Raw genomic sequence first — 13900 nt, forward strand, 5'->3', positions numbered from 1 at the left:
TTTTTTTTAAGATTTTATTTACTTTTCTGACAGAGAGAGAGAGAGCACAAGCAGAGGGAGAGGAAGAAGCAGCCTCCTGGCTGAGCAGGGAACCCAGGACCCTGAGATCATGACCTGAGCCGAAGGCAGATGCTTAGCCAACTGAGCCACCCAGGCATCCCTAATTTTATTTTCTGATATTGTGTTATATTTAATTACCTGTGGCTTTTTCTCTCTTCTCACTCAACAGGTAAGCTGTCCATTTGGATTAAATGTGTAGTGTTGCAAAAACAGGGAAAAGCAACTAACCACCAACACGGATGTACTGTTTTAAAAATTCTTACACGCAGGGGCGCCTGGGTGGCACAGCAGTTAAGCGTCTGCCTTCAGCTCAGGGCGTGATCCCGGCGTGATGGGATCGAGCCCCACATCAGGCTCTTCCGCTGTGAGCCTGCTTCTTCCTCTCCCACTCCCCCTGCTTGTGTTCCCTCTCTCGCTGGCTGTCTCTATCTCTGTCGAATAAATAAATAAAATCTTAAAAAAAAAATTCTTACATGCAAAACTCTTGAGGGGCAAGCGTGCCTATTTCTTCTGAATTGTATCAATCCAGCAATCTCATCTTTCTCTGTTCTGGGTGGGGGAAGAGGAAAAGGCAAGAGAGAGAGAGAGACAAGAAGGGAGGGAGGGCCACGGAGCTGTCGATGGAGAAAGAGCAGTAAGTCAAGAGAGCGGCAGCCCATCACCAGCTGTAGGAAATTAGTCAAGGCTCTTTTTTCTCTGGGCCTCTTCCTAACATGAGGGAGGAGAGCCAGGTTCTCCTATGTCTTTTTCGAGCTTGGAAATCCTATGATTTAAAATTACCTGGCACAGGTACGGAGACCAAAAACCCAGAGTAAGTAAAAGGGAGCAAAGGAGAGATGAACAAAACCAGAAGTGACAATACCCTAGAGACGATCAATGAGAACCAAACCAAACCTTATTCTTTGAAAAGACTGAAGTAATAATAGAAAAAAAAAAAAAGACAAGCCTCTGTAAGACAGATCAATAAAATAGGTTGGAGATAAAATATGCAAAATACCCAGCAGGTAACAAGAGGTAGATAAGAAAGCACTCAGTGATCCGTGATGGGACACCCCTTTCTACTTTGCTTTTTCCTCTCCCATCGTCCTTAGTTTTCCTCTTCTTCTATTTTATTTTTATTCTTATGTTGCCTTCATTCTGTATCCCCACATCACGTCTGATATTGGCACTTGCTCTGTTAGACCCCTGGGGGCTGTAAACCTCAGACCAGGGTTCCGCAAAGCCCTGGCATCGAGGGCTAATGTAGTTGCCACTTTCCTACAGCAGGTGGCACTGTAAGCCAGTGGCTGTGTAGTCAAACCAGCCGCAAATTGTAGTGTTTTTCCATTTGGTTCTAAGATATTTTCCTTTATTGTTTATGTTTGCATTTTTACATTTCCAAACTTGTGAGGCATCTTAGACTCAATATATATACTTACTGTAGAATTTTATGCCCTTTGAAAGCTGTTACTAAATTGATGTTTTTTTAAATCAAATCTTAACATTGTCTTAGAATGGAGGACATTTGATAAGTTATGAGCCTTAGCACTACCTGGAATGCATTGATTACCCGAGGATAATATTCAAAATCACTGAACATAAGTTCTTACTGAAGGATTAAAAGTGATGTACTCTCGGGGCGCCTGGGTGGTGCAGTCGTTTAAGCATCTGACTCTTGGTTTCCACTCGGGTCATGATCTCAGGGTCGTGAGATGGAGACCCACATCCGTCTCCCTGCTCGGTGTGGAGTCTGCTTAAGACTCTCTCTCCCTCTCCCGCTGCCCCCTCCGCCTCAAACAAATAAATAAATCTTTAAAAAAAATAAAAGTTGTGTACCCTTTTGTTGTCAGGGAATCACTGCCGATTTGGAGTTGGACAGACTCGGGGATTTGGAATCAGGCTTGGGCACTTACAAAGCTGTCGATCTTGGGTAAACTTCTTAGTCTCCATAAGCCTCAGTTTCCTCATCTTTAAAATGGTGAGAACAATGGCTAATTTGGAAGACTGTTATTGTATGCCTACCGCATAACGTGGCTCACAGCAGTTTCCATGAACTCCAGCTGGTGTTCCATCATTTTTAAAAGCTTAGGTTAGCAACAGAATGTGAAACAGACCCCCGTTAACCTACGACAAACAGGGAGAGCGCACCTGCGCTCTTCAACGAGCTCGCTGATCGACCTGGGGCTGTGGCTACTGGGCCCTTGTCGGACACACAGCCCAGATGGCGCTGCTTTACCATCTCCAACGGTTTGGTTCCCGGAACAGACTCTTCTGGGCATTTGTTAAGCAGGTAGATTCCCGGGCCCACCCAGACCTGCTAAATTAAAATCTCTGGAGGCGGGACACAAAATATTCTTTAAAACAAGTTCTCCATATTGTTTGTAGGGACACCAAAATATGGCAACTCTGACCAGACTGGTGTTGGGATCATATTAACTTAGCCTAATTTCTGCAGTACTTGTTTGAATGATACGATGATTTTTAAGTTGCTTATTGGGCAGTGAAAAACTAGACTAAAGGACGGCTCTGGTTGCCGCTGCTCTTTCTGCTTCCCCACGTGTTGCTCGTCTGTCCCCGGCCAGCTGCCTGTGCAGGGGTTTCTACTACCTTTGTGAACGGGTCTTGGACCTGCAAGAGGAATAAGTTCCAGAGATCTCGTGCACAGCATAGAGATTATCATTGATAATTCTGTATTTGTACTTCCAAGTTGCTAAGAGGCACCATCTTAAATGCTCTCAGCCCAAAACAGAACTGGAAATTCTGAGGCGTGATGGAGGTGTTAGCTAACCCTACGGCCGTGATGGTGTTACAATATATAAATGCATCCTATCATACCCTTTGTACACCTTAAACTTACGCAATGTCATACGTCAATGTTATCTCAATTAAAAAAGTTAAAATGAATGGGGGCTGATAAGATGGCAATGCCATGATATAGTCAGAAAATGAGAATTCTAAGGGGTGAGGGTTCTAGATACCTGATGTCTAACTTTTTAAATGTCTCCACTATTGTGACATTTTTTGATGAAAATGATTTATTCTACAAATACGTGTTGATGGCTTCCCAAGTCCCAGGCTCAGACTGTTTCTCAGTACGCAGAACGCAAGGACTAGGGCACGTGGCATTTGGAGCGGGGAGAGCCAGCTCGCCCCACATAGCAGGGTTTCTGGGACGAGGGCCTCCCATCCCGTCCCATCCCATCAGTCACGACTTGTGTCTGGCCATGCGTTCTTCCAGCTGCGGGTCAAGTAATTGTTGGTCCGACTGTCGAGGCTCCGGTTCTATTTATGAGGCCCCTCAAGATATCAAGGTGCCTGCTGAATTTAACTTTTTTCCTTCTCCAACAATTGCCTTGAGGGTAACTTAAGGTGCCAAAAAGCTTGAATATATAATCTGCATCTATGTACAACGCGCACGCGCACACACGTACGTGCGAACGTATTTGCTGGCCGGTCTAGCCCACTATCGCTGCATACGCTTGGTCTACTCGTCTCGGTCAAAATTGTTTCCTAGAACACAGTTAAATGGCAGGGGCGAGGCCACAGTGGAGTAAACCACGCACAGTGCTGAACATCAGGTCAGGATGGAGCTGTAGAAGGTTCTGTGGCGAAGAGCATTTACAGAAGCGAGTTCATGCTCCCCGCCATTGGACACAGCTGTCATTATCACAGAGCTCACGACAGCACTCAGAGCGTGGGAAAACATGGATTGCCGTTTCCCGGATGGGCTGGCATATCTATTTACTTTTGGGGTGTACTATTTCAGAGACAAATGGCACTATAATGACACAGACTATCGCGGCTGCTCCAAACGGGAGGTATGTGTGCCTTATCTTAATGACATAGGGTCATTCCTAGGAACAAAAATAATTGTACTAAGTGATCGTTTTCAGAATTATTGGAAGCAGCTTGTGGGGATGGAGGTGGGCAGGCTCGTTTGCCCAGTGCTCTCTGTGTCCGACACCCCTGTCCCTGCTCCCTGTGCCTGGTCCGCTCCTTACTATGCACACCTCTCGCTCCTCCCCTCACTTTGTCTCTCATGTGCTCTTCTAGCTTACGTGGCCACACAAGTAGCCAAATCTGAGGTATAATTGGCATGGGACATTACATCCAGGTGTACAACATGATTCCGTAGATGTATACATTGTAAAGTGATCACGCAGTCAGTCTAGTTAACATCCAGCCCCACTCAGAGCTGCGGAATTGTTTTTTTTGTGATGAGAACTTTTAAGATCGACTGTCTTAGCAACTTTCAAATATGCAATACACGGTTACTCACTATAGTCAGCATGCTGTCCATTGCATCCCCACGACTTATATTTCTTTTATAGCTGGGAGTTTGTACCTTTTGATTCTTTCCATCCATTTCACCCACCCCCCACCTCCGTCAACCATCAGTCTGTTCTCCATATCTACGAGCCGGCTTTTCTGGTTTGTGTTTTTAAGTTTCCACATACAGGAGTCCCCCTTATCCACAGTTTTGCTTTCTTATTTTAGCTGCCCCCCCCCTTAGAAAGGTAACTCAGTGGAGCCCGGCTGAAGTACAGCATAATAATTAAGGGCTCAAGGGGCACGTGGGTGGTGCAGTTGGTTATGTCTGACTCTGGATTTCGACTCAGGTGATGATCCCGGGGTCGTGGGATCGAGCCCCATGTTGGGCTCCCTGCTCAGTGCGGACTCTGCTTGGGATTCTCCCTCTCCCTCTGCCCCTCCCACTCGTGCTCACTCTCTCTCTCAAAATAAATAAATAAATCTTTTAAAACAACAATCAAGGGCTCAGATTCTAGAGCTTGAATATCTACTCGGTCCCTTACCGATTGTGTGGAATTGGACCAGTTACTAACTTTTCAGGCCTCGGTTTTCTTATCTGTAAAATAGGCATAATAGCACCTAGCTCTTTGCTGTGGGGATGAGCTGAGATCAGCTCTGCTAGTCTTAGCCCAATGCCTGATACACAGTAAGTGTTCAGTCAATACTAGTTGTTCCTTTTCTTATGTTTCCTTTTCACCCTACTTTTCCACTTCAAAAATATTTGTTTGGCTGTGCTTGCTTTTCCAAACCGTTTCAAGTGTTTTTTGGAGCAAGGCTGCATAAAAACGAATAATCCATATTTGCGGTGCCTTTTTAAAGAGTTCTACCAATGTATGACCGCGACTCTAACGTAGGTGATGAAGGAGACATCACGGTCGGTTGTCATATAACAACATCTATCCTAAGGCATAAAGTGCTCATTACCTTTGACACAGTAATTTCACTTTTTGGGCTCTACACATGAAAAAAGCTGAAACAGTTTTACATACATGAAAAGCTCACTCAGAATTTTTTCGTAGTTTTGTGTATCACAGCTAAAACTTAAAAACAATCTGAAGGTCTTTTAAAAGAGAAATGACTCACTCAAGAAAATTTTATTCAGTCATTAGAATAATGTTTTTGAAATTATATGGTAGCATGGCAAATACTTATGATGTAACAGCAAGGGGAAAGAACAATTGACCTAATTGTGTCTGTAGCATGACTACAGCAGCCCGGGATGATCTATAAAGAAAGAGACCGGAAGGAAATATACTAGTGTGTTAATGGATTTTGAGCAGAGAAACAATGGGTGGATTTCAAATCCCTTTTTCCACGTGCTTCTGTAATTCCCAGTTTTCTTTAATAATGAATTCCCCACCTACACACAATGCCATTTAAGGACTCTGTTCCTAACTCATGGATAAACACAGGACAGCTCAGATTACTGTTTTCTTTGGACAGGATGTCATCATTATTAAGAGAAATTCAATTGCCAAAGCTATGATAGTGGGACAGGGTGTAGCTTGGAGGCTTATGTAATGGGGCAATTTATTACAGATTTCTGTCGGCAGCCTTGCTTGGACTGATAACGTGAGAGAAAGCAGAACACCTCTAGGGAAGGTGACGGGGAGGCAGAGTCTTTGCACCATTTACGGAAGTTACAGAAATTCCAAAATCAGGGAAATGGAATTCCAGAGCAAAATTCATAACCTATTAGGGGAAAAAAAAATTCCTTCAAACCTTATCTCTTAGTGGTAAGCAAAATCCAACTAAAACATGTTTTACTGTTATTCCTGTTTTAGTATTATTTATTTTTTAGCCTAAAGCTATTAAAGACATTTTAGAACTCAGTGAGTTATATACTTTAATTTTATGCTGGGTATTGCCTTTTCTGATTATAAATTTTGAATATAACAATGTATAAATTAATGAATGCCATTCATTAGTAAACATAGTATCCGGAGAAGGACCCCTGTTAGTTAAGATACCTGATGTGAAATTTCTTTCTCTCTCTGATAGAGATACAGCTAACATTCCTTGAGTGATTACCAAGTGCTTGGCGCTGCTTGGAGAATTTTACATGTGATAACTAAATTTATTCTCACAGCAAGCTTTTGAGGTGGATACAGTAATTCTCTCCATTGCATTGCTGAGATTCTTGTCTAAGACCATGCAGCTGGGGATGGGGGGTGGGATGCAGGACTAGGATGTGAAATCCAGATGTCCTGGCCCCTAGTCCATGCATTTAAACTTTCTCTCCACGGCTTTAATATATTTATAACTACACCACAGTGGGATTATACTACACCTAATGTCCTGTAACCCGTTTTTTCTTTTTAATGTATCTGAACATCATTCCAGGTCAATGGAGATCAATCGACTTCAGTGTTTTTAAAAGCTGCATTGTATTTTATCGTGTGGTATCTCATAATGTATTCAACCATAATCCACACGGCTGGACATTTAAACAGCAATGGAGTGCACAGCCCTACATGAAGATGTGTATTTGAGAGATTATTTCATTAGGATAAATTCTTGGATCAGAAACATCTGGGTCAAAATGAAGATTTTTCAAGACCTTAAACGCCTGTGCCAAAAGGCTGTCAAGCAAAGTTGTGCTCATTTACAACCCCCCCTCCCCCTCCTGGCGCTGCAAGAGAGTGTTTTCCTCTATATCCTAGAGTGTTCTTCAGACTTGTGCAGCTTGGCTTACTGTAAGAAATGCATCTCACATAGTGATTCGGTAGATACACACTAAACAAAGTTTACTATTTTCTTGGCCAGATACAATGACCTTTTGCTCTCCTCTCCTTTTCAAAATTTGCTTAAATGCCAGATATGGTCCACTACGTTAATTACATAATCCACGAATGGGTAGTAACTCACAGTTTGAAAATTGAAGCATTATGTCAATGCTTCAATATTAATATTCTCTGAGATAGTGACAAGTTATTGTTTCTATCTAAATTTTTTTTTAATTACCGGAGAGGTTGAACATTCTGGAAAATCATATTTTTGGAAAGAGTAAAATAAAGTTCATTGTTTTTCAACTTCTACTGCACATTAGACTTAAAAAATCCTATCCTTAAGTGGTGGACCAAATAATTTCTAGAGATTGGGCCAAGGTATCCAAATTTGTGACCAAGGCTGAGAACAAATGCTGTAGTTGGCTATAGGACGTGAGAGATTTACGTGATGGTGTTATTCATGACATGCCTACATTGTCACTCGTAAAACTGCATTTGGTTTGATGTCCCTTTTAATTTGATATTTATTTCAAAATTTATTTGGCACACATTTAAACAAACAAACAAGTTAAATATGATTAACTGTCTAAAAGGTTTGATTCAATTGTAAGAGTTCTGAGTATTAAGCATGTGTCACTTCCGAGGGTCACTCTTTATTTAAATTAAAGACCTGCAATATTTTTTGCAAGCCTGCTGTGTGCACAGCGCAGTGCCAGACCCGTCAGGTTAGAGGATGGGCCAGCCGCTCACCATGCAATAGGCGTTCCAACCTATGCGTGCAAATAACTATAACACCAGAAAGGAAGTGATAATTCCGTAGTCATATGAATTTAGAAATGAGACAATTAAAAATTACGTCTCCAATATCCTCATATAGCTCATTTATGACAATTTTTATTATGTATAGCAAGAAGTAACAAGAAAATTCAAAAACTCTCTTAGCTGGATTTGAATAGTTGTTTGCCTATTACACACTACATATATGTATATTTTAAAGATTTTAATTATTTGAGAGAGAGAGAGAGAGAGAGAATGAGAGAGAGCACAAGAGCAGGGTGAGGGGCAGAGGGAGAAGCAGACTCGCCGCTGAGCAGGGAGCGTGATGTAAACACTACATGTTTTTAAATTATCGTAGTTATCTGAAAGTGTGACTTAACGCCATCTTAAATATGAAGTTAAAGACGGGTCCTAATTTTGGCTTATGAGCTGCCAGCTGCACAAATCACAGTTATGCTTATTTAAGTCTGATTTAGCAGTGAATTATGGCAAGGAAACTTGTGGGAGATAGTGTGGATTCTTATGAATAAAACCACATTATGGGAGAACCGAGGTGTTATTTAATATACCAGGGTTTCGTCCAATAAAGAATTCCAATTGTCTCCTGGACAGTCCACCTAGATGGTCCCCTGGAACCCCAAATTTAATATATCTCCCCAATAGAAGTCTTAGCTGCCTCCTGCCTCTTCCTCAAGCCATGTTCCGTCCTCCACTTGTGGCACAGTGGACAATTGCGTGCTTTGCAGTAAGACAGAGGTAACTTTCCATCTCTGATGCTGTCTCCTCGGATAGGGAAATACACCGCTTGCTGGCCCAGACCAGTCTGGGGGATTGTGGGTGTTCTGGGGGCCTGAGCACTGGCTGGAGGTGCTGACTGTGTGATCCCAGCTCTGAAAGCTCAAGAAGGCCAGCCTGGGACAACACTCCCCCTCCCTCCCTCCCTCTTCCTGTTTTCGCTTCTCTGTTGTACATGGAGAGGACTTCAGGAGAGGAGGGACACTCACAGGAAGCTCTCAGAAAGCCACTAGGACCAGCCTCTGGTCCCAAGACTGTCCTGGAGAAGCGCAGACAGCAGAGTAATAAGTCTGCAGAGGGTATCAACTTGATGGCTGGCATGAGAGAGAGATGCAAAAGTGTTCCAGAAATTGGTGAATGGCAGGTGACTAAGAGGAGCTGGAGGTTGAAGTCACTGTCATGGCATCTGTCTCTAGTCTGCTATTTGGCCATATGTGGCACTCCTCGAGTCTCCAGGTTCCTCTACTCCTGAGAAGTGTGCTGGAGTAGAAAAAGCTTTGTCCTTGAGGAAGTTACTTAACCTTTCTGTGCTCCAGTTAACTCAACTATAAAAACCGGATAGATGACAGCCCATTAGAAGGGGCCAACTCTGATGGCCAGGTTCAGGCCACTGGACACATCCTGCTGGGCAAGTGCCCAAGATCTCAGATGATCGCGGGGGATGTCCACAAGGGGGCTGGGGGGTGGTGGGTGGGCTGTGAGCTTACATAGGGTCCCGCCTCTTCTCCCACGGTGTAAAATGTCCACCCTCGGGGCAGCACAGCCCTGGTCAGAGATGTCACAGAACCGTTGTGGATTCAGTCAGATGATGAATCAGCTGAACAGTTTCCACCTGCCCTTCACCTACTGAGGGAAAGGGGACTACCAGGCACCCAGGGAAAGAACAGAAATTCCAACAGTCTTGGAGGTTCAGATTATTGAAGTACAGATTTTCCTCTTGTTGGCCATGGTTACTAGAGGTCAATGATCAAGTCATCAAACACAGACATGGGGCTTTTAGAGCTGAAAAATGGAAAACAAGGGAGAGCAACATCCTGTTGGGTCACATCCTGTTCACGAAGGCAGGAAGTGGAGCGGCAGACCAGGATGGTTAGAAAAACATGACGCCTCTGAAGCATTTGCACGCTATGTGTGTAAGTACGTATGTTTTGGTGCGCAAGTTTTTAAGATGCTGTGAATCAAGGCTCATGTACCCTACTTTTTGAAAGTTCTCAAGCTTGTTGTGAAATAAAACTGGCCAAAAGCCAACTCTTTATTACACGGCTGTGCTCCATCGGTAATTATACCAATCTAAGAAATACAACAATATCCCATTTGCCATCTGAAAACTGGTCGTAGGGCACTGTTTCCTCCAGGAATAGGAATGCAAGGCTGGGAACTTCTCAGTGACAGTCTTAGCGAGTATGAGATTGTGGATCTTGCCCAGAAATGGGAGCTTTATTGCCTCTCTCAAAGGGAAGGACGGACTGTCCCAGCAGGGGTGGTCTGCAGTACGTCTCCCAGGAGGCCGCAGGCTCGTGCAGAATTGCTGGCACACGGCATCCTCGCTCAGCGTGGCTGTTCTTGGTACAGCTGCTTCAGCCGACAAAAGGGCTGAATGGAATGCAGAAGTTTCATCTGCTCCTTTCTCTTTCCTTTCACTGCTCTCACTCACCTTCCCTTTCTTCTCTCCCCTTCCCTTGCTTGTGTTTCTTGGTGAGATGATGGCGGCTCAATGATTCCACGCTGCTTTGCGTGAGGGGAATTACTGCATGGGATTAAGGAGAAAGCCACTGCCGTCTCTTGGGTTTGATGTTGACTGTTAGCACCCTTCAGGAAGCGATTCGAGAGGCCCACGCAAGCTCTACCTAGTCACTCAGGACTGCGGTGCTTCTAAGATAAGGCAAGCATTCAGGATGGTGGTGCTCAAATTTTGGATTCCTGGTTCCCGGCAACTGCCTTTAAGATTAAAAAACCACACGCTTTGCAACTAGTTCTCAGTGTTTTTCTGACTTTCTTCCTGAATTTCTTTAGTCTATGTTAAGTAATTGTGCTAGGAATATGCCACAGTTACGAGGATATTAGCTCTTGGGAATATCCATGTGTCACGGCACTTGATGGGAGGGAATCTTCCAGGTAAGTAGGCCTGCCAAAGGCTTCACTTACCATCCAGTGGTTTCAGATTTTAGTGTTGAGAGAAAGAGAGAAAGAAAGAGAGAAAGAGAGAAGAATGATATTGACCGTGTTAAGATCTATGCATGCATGGTGTAGTTTTTATTCTGAAGATAATGAAAATAATGGAAATCCAACAAATATTACATGTAATTTTATCCTAAAATAGTGTTTTTATTTGTCCATATGCTCTTCTAGTTTCTGTGATAGAACCTATTTACAATATCCTAAAATTTTATATTTTCATGAATATATATTCATGCATGAGAAAAATTTTTTTTTAAATGACAATTAGACCCATTTTTATTGCTTATGGACAGAGCAGCTGAATGGCCACAGTAAGTTGGGGGTTTCCTTTCCGGCTTCGCCCCCGGGCCTCCGACATTTCAGTATTCCGGTTCAGTCTGTGAAAAGTGGGAGCTTGTGACTAGTGACCTTACAGGTCTACCAGGTGGAAAAGTCTGGTGCATGATTCAGAATGACCAAGATGGAAAGACGCGGTTCTCAACTGCTCTGAGACTCACAGGACCTCAAGGTGCGCGCGGCCCACCAGGCGGACTCCCCTCTTCTGCCCTTATCCTTTTACTGCTCATTTTTCTTTTTTCTGCTCACTGTTCCCCGATCGTTCTTTCCTCAAAATCGTGTTACATCTAAGAGTGAGGATCCCACTTGCTCATTCATCCCTGTGGCGCTTGTTGTGTGACCGGCAATGTGCTGGTTAATGTCTTTCCTCCCCTCTCAGTTACTCCTGCTCCTTGAGGAGGGAGGCGCCCTTATCCCCGTGTCGCGGAAAAGGCAGCTGGGCCACCGATGAAGTATCTTGATCCAGATCTGTTTGTAAGGGGTGGAGCTACTGTTCCCACACAGATCTCTGCAATTACATCTTTTTTTTTTTTAAGATTTTATTTATTGATTTGAAGCAAGAGAGAGCACACACCCTGGGTGGCGGCAGGAAGGGAGAGGGAGAAGCAGACTCCCTGCTGAGCAAGGAGCCAGATGCAGGGCTCTCTGGGGCTTGATCCCAGGACCCTGAGATCGTGACCCGAACCAAAGTCGGAGGCTTAACCGACTGAGCCACCCAGGCGCCCCTCTTCGCATTTACATCTAATTATAGATCAAACGCTCTCCCAGCACTACCTTTCAGTGCAGAGTCTGGTTCAGAAATGGTAGAAAAAGGGGCACCTGGGTGGCACAGCGGTTGAGCATCTGCCTTCGGCTCAGGGTGTGATCCCGGCGTTGTGGGATCGAGCCCCACATCAGGCTCCTCCGCTATGAGCCTGCTTCTTCCTCTCCCACTCCCTCTGCTTGTGTTCCCTCTCTTGCTGGCTGTCTCTATGTCTGTTGAATAAATAAATAAAATCTTTAAAAAAAAAAAAAGAAAAAAGAAATGGTAGAAAAAGAAGGCATGTTTTAGAGTCAGCTGCTTAGGGCGTCTGGGTGGCTCAGGGGGTTACGCGTCTGCCTTCCGCTCAGCTCAGGATCCCGGGGTCCTGGGATAGAGCTGGCATTGGGCTCCCTGCTCAGCGGGGAGCCTGCTTCTCCCTCTCCCTCTGCCTGCCACTCCCCCTGCTTGTGCTCTGTCAAATAAATAAATAAAATCTTTAACAAAGAAAAGAGCTGCTTATTCTTGGAATGACAGGATTGCTCTCTACTGTCTTTTGTTTTTGTAGTTTGAAGGTACTGTCACTGCTTTCTACAAGCTGGGGACGTTCATTACTAGACATAATTGCTTAGCGAGTATGGTTTTATGTAATAGGTAAAGGTATTTCAGAAATGTAAACTGGAGGAAAAGAAATACGGCATGTTTCCAGAAGTCTTGGTGCCTTTTTTTTTCTTCTTTTGTAAACTATTTGGTTGGCTCCATTTAGAATCTAATGTTAACTGCCTGGAGGATAAAAATAACTTCTTTTGTAGTTTCACCTCATACAGCACCAATGTATTGTGACTTCTCATGGAAAGATCCATTTTTAGAAAGAATGCAAGGCACCCCCAGGCCCATGAGTAATAACTGTTTGGCAAGATGATGCTTATGTCAGATAATCACTCTAGAGTTCTTTGGCAGCCTTACGAATTGTTTTTTATACAATTTGTACGTGTTATTTTGTGATATGTTGAAACCCCACTTAATAAAAAAACCCCAAAGGATATATGTAGAGGTCCTTGGGAATTCCTTTTACTTCCTGTACAATGACTCACAATTTAAACGTACTAAGTTGGGTAGAGGAAGTATCTATTATTGTCTCACAAAAATATAAACTGTAAACCAGGAACCGAAACTGCAGACCTCTGCGTGCTCCTCTCCCCTCCCTTAGGCGGAGTATTTGAAGTCAAAATGATGGATGGGCCACGAATGGGATGATCCTGGAAAGAGAGACGGAAACATTTTCTCTCCTGGGCTTAAACTCACGACCTTTGCCTTTTATCTTTGGTATGATTCTCCCCAGGTTCAGGAGTCCTGTCATCTAATTCAAATGCAGCGAGAACTAACTGATTCCCTGCTCTGTTTGCAGAATACAAATGGCTAACCAAAATAGAGACAATGACTAGAATATGGAATTCCAAACTTCGAGAGTGATGGTTTTCTAGAATTACATAGATGAACACCAGGGAAATTACAGAGATGGTTCCTGAGTTAGAGGAGTGGTCTCCTCCACCTCTGAGATTATATCATTCTGTGACTTTTCACTCTGCGAGGTCTAATACGTTCTTCTGGGAGGTAATTTTTCAGCCATCTAGAATCTCAGAGATGCTTGACTAAAATAATCTGTTGAACGAGAGCTAGTGACAGACACTCTCCTTTCTGAGGAAGCAGTGCTGATGGTAGCTTGGAAGAACTGGTGACCTCTAAAGGAAAAACAGATTCAAAGATCCAACCGTTATTATTTCCACTGGAGAAATCCTCATCATCTTGACATAAAAGTTGCATTTCATCTAAAACCTATCATCTGTAAATAAAGCCCTGGTTTTTTCGCTACTGGGTTTGGGCAGCTCGTCCTAGAGTTGTACTTTGCTCTGTGTCTATTTATTGCACAAACTGGTAGGTAGAGTTTGGTTCAGATTGCATACAGCCATATTATCTGGAGTGAAAATTTCATCAA

The sequence above is a fragment of the Ursus arctos genome, unplaced genomic scaffold, assembly GCF_023065955.2.
Source record: "Ursus arctos isolate Adak ecotype North America unplaced genomic scaffold, UrsArc2.0 scaffold_12, whole genome shotgun sequence".
Taxonomy (NCBI): domain Eukaryota; kingdom Metazoa; phylum Chordata; class Mammalia; order Carnivora; family Ursidae; genus Ursus; species Ursus arctos.